Consider the following 9,086-nt stretch of genomic DNA (forward strand, 5'->3'; position numbering starts at 1 on the left):
CTCTCCTCTTCCTCCTCTGTTGGGTGCAGCGCTCTTGCTGCTGCTGCAGGGCCGGGACCCCGCCTTGCTGCCACAGTCCCGCTGGTCACTGTGCATTGCCGCAGGGGACCAGCACGCTGAGCACTGGGCACCGTGAGGCGGGTGGGGGGCACAAAAGGGGGAGGGTAGAATAACCTATACATGGCCAGAGTTTCTGTGCTCTGGGCAGCGCAGGTATAGATGTCTGCCTGCACACTCCGCTCTGCCGAGGGCTGGGCGTCTGGGTCCCAGTCCGTGGCCGGTAGAGATAACAAGACAGCTACAAGCAGTCCCTTGGCCTCCCGAAAAACCAGGGACATAGGTTCCTGCCTGTGGACATCACCGGTGATGCTGGATGTCTCGGAGAGGTTGAGAACAAGGGGAGAAGCGGGAGGGGAAAAAGGCGGCAGCGAGGCTGTCTTGTGCCAGGGCAGGAGTTCTCAGTCTGCAAATGCTGGGGCCAGGTAATCCCAGCGCATCTAGTTAAAAGGAGGCAATACATTGTAAGATATTTTATTGTAGAAAAAGGAGAAAAGAGGCTGGCCGTGACTACATGGAGAGAGAGAAAGGAGAAGAAGGAGAGAAGAATGAGAGAAAGGGGGGAAGGGAGAAAAGAAGGAGAGAAGAGAGGAAGAGGGCAAGAGAGGAAGAGAGCAAGGAGAGAGAAGGGGCAGAGGAGAGAGGAAGGGGTGAACTACCCCTTTTATGGTGGGGCTGGGCTACCTGTCTGTGGGGCAGGGCATATCTGGCTGTGTTCAGGAGACTGGGGGTAGGGTCCAGGAGACTGGGTGTAGGGTTCAGGAGACTGGGGGTAGGGTCCAGCTAGAATGCTGGGAGCTTGGGGCATTGTGTAAGTGATAGCACAAACTTCTCCTGGGGGGTGCTGTGAGTGGTTGGGACTGAAACAAAAGCCAGGGGCCCAGGAGGTGTGGCCAAACACCTTCTGTCCCATGCAGGCAGAAATTGGCACCCACCTGGTCTCCAGAGTTCCAGACAGGTACTCGACCAGGACCAGGTTGCCCGAATAGATCACTGCCCCACATTTCTCGTCTTCTTCCTCCTCCTCTCTCCCTCCTTCTTTTTCCTCCTCTTTCTCCTCCTTCTTTCTTCTTCTCTCCTGCACCCCCAGGCAAGGTTGTAGTCTGTAGCTCAGTACACTTGAAGTGTAGACTTGAACTTGAGGTACTTCTCCTGTCTCATCCTCGTAAGTCCAGGGATACTAAGTTTGAGCTAATACCTCTGGCTGTCTGCTGCCCCTTCTTTCTCCCTTACCGCCTTTATTTAATTCATCTATTCTTGAACTGTCAAGATGGCCCAGTGGGTAAAGACCAAGCCTAAAGGCATGAGTTCAGTTCCTGGGATCCATATGGTGAAAGGAGAGAGCAAACTTTACCTCCACATTATTAACTTTCTCTTTTTTATGTAGTCCAGGACCCAGGAAATAATTTCCACTTCTAGGGTGGATCTTCCTACCTCAATTAATGAAGTCAAGATAACAACTCTCAGGTGCCACACACACTCCAGGCAAGTCTGAGTGACAGGAGTTCACAAGGCAAAAAACTTCAGAGAAGCTAGTCTCCTGGGGACCTTTTGTCATTCCCTAACTCAGAGATGGCCCAGAGTTGTCCTTGTGATAGTTGATGGAGGGTCTCGAGTGCTAGGTGCCCCCCAAGATATGATTTACTAATAGCTAAACCAAATTGGATGTTGCTTTCTGACTGACCTTCACCAATGTTCCAATACCCTAATCTTTGCTGAGCTGAACCTTGGCCTGGAATTTGGTAAAGTGTGTTACCCATTCAGACTAATTGCCTCCAGCATTGTTAGGGAGATAGTGAAGGAAAGTCAGGCATTGACGTTTACAGAATGGGAGTTGTTTATCCCGTTTTCAGTCACATTAGAATCGCAGCTGAGCTACTCCCAGGAATTAGCAAGAGTGGGACCCCCGGGGCATATCTCTGCTAGCCTAGAAGATTAGCATAGTTGGGTGTTTACTAAGGATGGGCTGGACCTTGAGCGGAGTGAGTGTGTGTGTGTGTGTGAAAGTGTGCTGCGACTTTCTGCCTCTTTCTGGACGTTCAAGATGTCAAAGCGAGGACATGGTGGGTACTCCAGAGCGAAATTCCGGATTTCCCTGGGTCTTCCTGTAGAAGCTGTGATCAACTGTGCTGACAACACAGGAGCCAAAAACTTGTATATCATCTCTGTGAAGGGAATCAAGGGACAGTTGAATGGACTTCCTGCTGCTGGTGTGGGGGACATGGTGATGGCCACAGTTAAGAAGGGCAAACCAGAACTAAGGAAAAAGGTACATCCAGCAGTGGTAATTCGACAACGAAAGTCATATCGAAGAAAAGATGGGGTGTTTCTTTATTTTGAAGACGCAGGAGTCATAGTAAACAATAAAGGCGAGATGAAAGGTTCTGCTATCACAGGTCCAGTGGCAAAGGAGTGTGCAGACTTGTGGCCCAGGATTGCATCCAATGCAGGAAGCATCCCATGATTCTCCAGTGTATTTGTAAAATATATTCATTAAAAAGTCTTGCTCTGAGGAAAAAAAAAGGAAAGTGTGCTGCGAGGGTTCGAGTCTCTACTCTTCTGTGCCTGCAGACCCTCGGGACTCCACCCGCCCCACAGGGTCCAAGCGCTCTGATCCTGGGGGTGCGGCTCCTGTCCACAGAGGGGGCTGCTGCTTTAGACTCACTGTGCTTCAGATGACCTCGAATGTATCTTGAACATTACTCTGCCTGACTTTTCTTTTTCTTTTGTAATGACCCCCCAAAATTGTCTGATGCCTAATTTGAGTCTGTCTGTCAATCCACCGATGTCTTGCCGAACTGTACCAGGACCCTGTTCTCCCTTGGGTTGAGAGGCAAAGGCTGTCTGGCCTATGGCACTCAAAAGCATGCCCAGAGGCTGACCTAATCTGGATAATCAGTCACTCATAGTGCCTTTGGTGATTCTAGATCCTGTCATTTGACAGTATTAATGATCAAAACTCTGCCCCTTGTCAACTTGACCCAAACATATGAAGCATATTTTTTATCACACCTACACACACACACACACACACACACACACACACACACATTTGTGTGTGCATGTTTGGGTACCAAGGTACGTGTGAGGAGGTCAAAAGACAACCTTCAGGAGTCTGTTATTACCACCATGTGGATCTTGAAAATCAAATTCAGGTAGTCACATTTGACAATAGGCAGCTTTACCTGCTGAGTAATCTTGTTGGCCCCCAAACATATCAGTCTTAATCCACATTCTTCTACTATTTGTCTTCATAGGTTCATGTTACCTCCTAACACAAAAAGTTTGCAGCCAAACTTCAAAAGTGTCTGTAGTCTAACAGTTCTGAAACTTCTAAGTCTTTTATAACATTTCAGGGAAATGTCTTAACTCTGAGCTTCAGCATGATTAAAAGCAAGTTACATCCTTAAAGCATGAAGGTATACAAAGTAAACATTCCCAGTCCAAAGAGAAGTGCTTCCTGCATCTCTGTGTCCAGCAGCTTGGGCTCATGATGGAATTTTTTGGGTTCCTGGAGGATTGAGTGGCTTCTTCCTCCAATGTTGCCATCTGTAGTACACATCGCCTAATGCAAGCAAACCCCACATTATGCCTCTACCTGGCTTTCCTCTCTGGAAATCCTGTGGTCTCTATGTCTTCACCTTCACAGCTTCACATAGTGGCATTGTAGGGCCTTTTCTTGGGGAGCCTGACCCCACATTGCCAATTTCAGGGTGGATTTTCCCACTTCGGTTAACTTAATCAATGTAACCCTTCATAGGCAAGTCTAGGCTAATCTAATCTAGAAGTTTCCTCACAGGTATGCCCTCCCTTGTTTCTCCAACCTCTTGAGTGTAAACTCTCATAGTTAGCTTACAAAAGACCAGGAGTGGTTACAAAAGATGGTTCCATGGTTAAAGTGCTTTTTGTGCAAATGTGAGGACTGGAAGTTGGATCCCCAGAAACCCATGGAAAGTTTGGATGAGTTTGGTGGCATACCTGTAATTCCAACCTCAGAAGGTGGAAGAGATAGAATTTCCAGAGCAAGCTGGCTAGCAAGAATAGCCATACCAACTAGCTCTGGGTTTGATTGAGAGACCCTGTCTCCAATGATTGAGGTGGAAAAGCAACTGAGACTATTTCTGACATCAAGCTTTGAAAGACCCCTGCTAAGGGAGACCTTCTTTCAAGCCACCCAAAATTCACAAGAGACTGATCTTGATGCAAACAGCATGAGGTTTATTGGGGGTGGGGGAAGCCAGTATACTGGGGAAGAGCTCGTAACCCTCTTCCCCAGGGCAGAGGAGCTTGACCCAGAGCACAAGAAGTGTGGGGTATTTAAAGGAAAAAACCACAAATGAGGGGGAGTGAGGGGGTAGCCAAGGAAACATAAAAACAGTGGAAAATTTCAGAGGGACCCATGATTTAGTCAGGAGTCAGGGTCATGAGGAAAACATCCTGCATACTTGTTATTCTCAAGAATGTGGCTTTATCATTGTCTTTGTCATTCACTTTGTGATTGACTGCTCCCTGGAACCACCTAGATGGTAAGACTTACAAGCGGTTTCTGGAGCTAGCTGGCCTACATTCTTGACTCATTTCAGAGAAAAATTTCCATGCCCTTTAAGTAAAAGCTTATACACTATATATTTCTACTAAATGATCTTTTCTTCTCCTCTTCAGCTTGGGCTTTCATACGCATGTACACATGTGCACCCACATACATGCAAAAAAAACCCAAAGACATGTATACAACACATGCGGTCACACATGAAAAATGGAGAAAGGAATAAAACTGGGTTTACAAAATAGTAGTCTTCCATATGGCATTTCCATACACCATTAGGCTCAGTAAATTACATTCCTCCTTCTCCCATGTTCACATGGAACCAGCTTAAATCTTTCTCCACCTCCAGTAGCCCCTTCTGTTTATTCATTCTTCAAGCCCAAGTCTCCCTCCAGTAGCCTTGTCTTCTGCTGGAGAGACTTGCTCACACATTCTTTCAGATATATTTGATAAGTTATTTGTCTGATGTTGAAATGAGTCAATTCAAGCCAGATTCAATTATATTGAATGCAGGCTTATTGTCTCCAAGGACAGAGGCCAGAGGCCAAGGCAGTGACCAAGGGAACAGGGGTGGGTGAGTTGAGAGAGAAAGAAAGCTCTTGAGCAAGAGAGTGGGGAGATGAAATGTCTGGATCAATGGGGGAGAGCACCTGGGGGAGGGGCAGCTCAGCTGCTGAGCTGGAACATTCAAGGATGGAGACAGAGTATGCCAGGTAGGCAATGAGGGATGCTGGGAGATCTTGGAGGCCAGATCTGCTTTGACATGTAAAATAGGCACTTAGTTTCTCAGAAGTGTTTGGCCATAACCAAAATCTTAATTTTTCTTCCTCTGACAAAATATTATTATAGGAACTTTTCACTGAAGCTAGAATTCTGAATTGACAAATCTTTCCTTTTAAGATTTTTTAAACGGACTGGAAAGATGACTCTGCTCTTCCAGAGGTCCTGAATTCAATTCCCAGCATCCTTACGGTGGATCACTGTACCCTGCCCCAGCCTGGAGCAGGCTGATTCAGACCTTGCTCTGCCACAGCCAGTTAGGTTAACTCACCTAGGGTGAAGCCTTCCGACCTAGGTGAAGTCTATTGTCCTGCTACATCTGCAGCTTCCTACAAGGAGCCACCACTTGCTGAGCTGCTGAGTCTGTCTGCCTGCCACAAGCAACAAGACGCTGCTGCTGAGGCTACAAGATCCTGACCTAGAGGGGGATGGGTCCCGTCCCTTTATATATATACTCAGACTCCTAAGTAATCATTGGGCCTTGATCGGAAACTTGTCTTGGTCTCATTCTTCTCTTGTCGTCTCCCCATGTAGCCCCATCTTTTTTTCCCAGGAATCCAAGTAACCCGTGGCCGCTGGGGGCTACAGCTCACAACCATCTGTACTAGAATCTGATGCCTTCTTCTGGTGTGTCTGAGTAATCTTACTGTTAAGTTTCTTGAATCTTTCCATTTATGTCAATCACCAAATTTAGTGTTTTTGTGGGGGTGTGTGACATCCATGTGTACACATGTGTGTATATGTGTGGGGGACAGAGACTAGTGTGGTTGTCCTCCTTGCTCTCCATCTGTTTTAATGTTTTAAATGTGCAGGAGGGCTGCTGGAGAGATGACTGAGCAGATAAGAGCACTCGTTGCTCTTGACAGAGGACCTGGGTCCTAGCACCACATGGAGGCTGACCGCCATCTGTTAACTCCAGTTGCAGGGATCTGAAGCCCTCTTCTGATTGTGCAGATGCTATGAATACATTGGCATATACATAATTACAGGCAAAGTATTCAGATTAAAAATAAAAGTCTAGAAAATTAGACTAGGCAGTGGTCACTTACCACCTCGTGAGGATGCTAGAGCTCAACCCTCAGGAGGTGGTTCTTTCCTTTTTCTGTGTGGGTTCTGGGGATCCAACTCAGGTAATCGGCCACCCTACTAGAACTGTTGGGTACTGAGTGACCTAGAAGAGTGTGTGGAATTAGGTTTGTGTGGGTTTGTTGAAAGATTACTTTCTTGCTTCTTCTAGGGTGTAGTTTCACTCCTTATGTTGATGTTTTCCATCTAATATCCTTTGTAGGGCTGGATTTGTGGAAAGATATTTTGTAAATTTTGTTTTGTCATGGAATATCTTGATTTCTCCATCTATGGTAATTGAGAGTTTTGCTGGGTATAGTAGCCTGGACTGGCACTTGTATTCTTGTAGGGCCTGTATGACATCTGCCCAGGATCTTCTAGCTTTCAGAGTCTCTGGTGAAAAGTCTGGTGTAACTCTGATAGGCCTGCCTTTATGTGTTACTTGACCTTTTTCCCTTCCTGCTTTTAAAATTCTTTCTTTGTTTAGTGCATTTGGTGTTTTGATTATTATGTGACGGGAGGAATTTCTTTTCTGGTCCAGTCTATTTGGAGTTCTGTAGGCTTCTTGTATGTTCATAGGCATCTCTTTCTTTAGGTTAGGGAAGTTTTCTTCTATAATTTTGTTGAAGATATTGTAAGGTTGGAAAATTTTAGAATTAAGAAAAAAGGAACATTTAGTAGAAATGTATTGGTGAGAATGTATAATGTATAACCTTTACCTAAAAGGGCATGGAAAACCTCTGTAACGAGCCAAGAATGTAGACTAGCTAGTTTCAGGAACCTGCTGGCCACAAAGGCCTCCCTAGTTAGGTCCAAGAACAAAAAGCAGGATATGAGCCATTTGGGTGGTTCTAGGGAATAGTCAGCCATTAAGTGAATAGCATTAACCAGACCACATTCTTGTGAATAATGAGTGTGTAGGATGTTTTCCTTGTGACCCTGACCCTGACTAAAGCATGGGTTGGGTACCTCTGAAAATTTCCACTGTTTTTTATTATGTTTCCTTGGTAACCCCCTCAACCCCCCTAGTTTGTGATTTCTCCTTTTAAATACCCCTTACTCCTTGTGGTCTGGGTCGAACTCCTCTGGCCTGCTAGGCTATGTGTTCGACCCCAGATCTGGCCTGAATAAACCTCATGTGTTTGCAGCAAGATCGGTCTCTCATGAGTTATTGGGTGGTCGTGTTGTCCTGAGACTGGAGTGAGGGTCTCTCATACTCTGGGGGTCTTTCAATATTAACTGGCCCATTACCTTGGGAGTCTTTACTCTCTTCTATACCTATTATCCTTAGGTTTGATCTTCTCATTGCATCATGGATTTCCTGTATGTTTTGGGTTAGGAGCTTTTTGCTTTTTACATTTTCTTTGACTGTTGTGTCAATGTTTTCTATGGTATCTTCTGTCCCTGAGATTCTTTCTTCTGTCTCTTGTATTCTGTTGGTGATGCTTGCATCTATGACTCCTGATTTCTTTCCTAGGTTTTCTATCTCCAGGGTTGTCTCCCTTTGTGATTTCTTTATTGTTTCAATTTCCATTTTTAGATTCTGGATGGTTTTGCTCATTTCATTCACCTGTTTGATTGTGTTTTCCTGTAGTTCTTTAAGGGATTTTTGTGTTTCCTCTTGAAGGGCTTCTAACTGTTTACCTGTGTTCTCCTGTATTTATTTGAGGGTGATATATATGTCTTTCTTAAAGTCCTGTATCATTATCATGAGAAGTGATTTTTATATCTGAATCTTGCTTTTCCAGTGTGATGGTGTGTCTAGGACTTGCTATGGTGGGAGAATTGGGTTCTGATGATGCCAAGTAACCTTGGTTTGTGTTGCTTATTTCTTAGGCTTGCCCTGCACCATCTGGTTATCTCTAGTGCTACCTGCCCTTGCTAAATCTGTCTGGACCCTGTCCTTCCTGTGATCCTGGTTGTGTCATAACTCCTCAGAGTCAAGCTGTCTCTTTGATCCTGTGATTCTGGGATCCTGTGACCCTGGGCTTGTTAGAGCACCTGGGAGTGGAGCTTCTTCCAGGTGTTTTGGGATTGGCTGCCGAGCTTGGGGCCAAGGTCTGCTCAGGGCACCAGCCAGCCCAGACAGACTGGAAGCAGCCTGAGCCACTGGACTGGTGGTGTTTCTGTGCACCTGGTCCCACTGGTCCCAGTTACTCCCGGTAATGGGACAGATGTTGTGTCCCCCTCGACTCTGATCCTAGGAGTGTTAGAGCGCCTGGGAGTGGAGCTTCCTCTGGGTGTTGTGGACTTGCTGCAGAGCTTGTGCCCAAGGTCTGCTCAGGGCACCAACCCAGACAGACTGGAAGCAACCTGAACCACTGGACTGGCTGAGTTTCTGTGTCCACTTGCCTTTTTCATAGCTGCAGTTTAGAGACTGCTGGCTCCATGCAGCCTCCCAGAGACTTTTTTTTTATTGTAAATTCAAAGCAATTCTTTATCCTTCAGTTTTTGGCAGGTGCTAATTTACTTTAAAGGGTATAAAAATTGCAACATTGTACATATCCAATCCAATTCAAACAAAACTTACTTAGATCAAGCATTTCATAAACATTAAGGCCCTAAAGACGAATGCTCCCCTAGCAGACAAAGATGTTTGTTAAATCCATTAAGATTGCCTGAAAAATGATATTTATCA

The 9,086-nt window shown here is 45.7% G+C and overlaps 1 pseudogene; it reads left to right on the forward strand.

The window, feature by feature from the left end:
• The first annotated feature begins 2,101 nt into the window (after positions 1-2,101).
• Positions 2,102-2,521, forward strand: LOC116080511 (annotated as a pseudogene).
• The last annotated feature ends 6,565 nt before the right edge of the window (positions 2,522-9,086 follow it).

This window comes from Mastomys coucha, unplaced genomic scaffold, assembly GCF_008632895.1.
Source record: "Mastomys coucha isolate ucsf_1 unplaced genomic scaffold, UCSF_Mcou_1 pScaffold6, whole genome shotgun sequence".
Taxonomy (NCBI): Eukaryota; Metazoa; Chordata; class Mammalia; order Rodentia; family Muridae; genus Mastomys; species Mastomys coucha.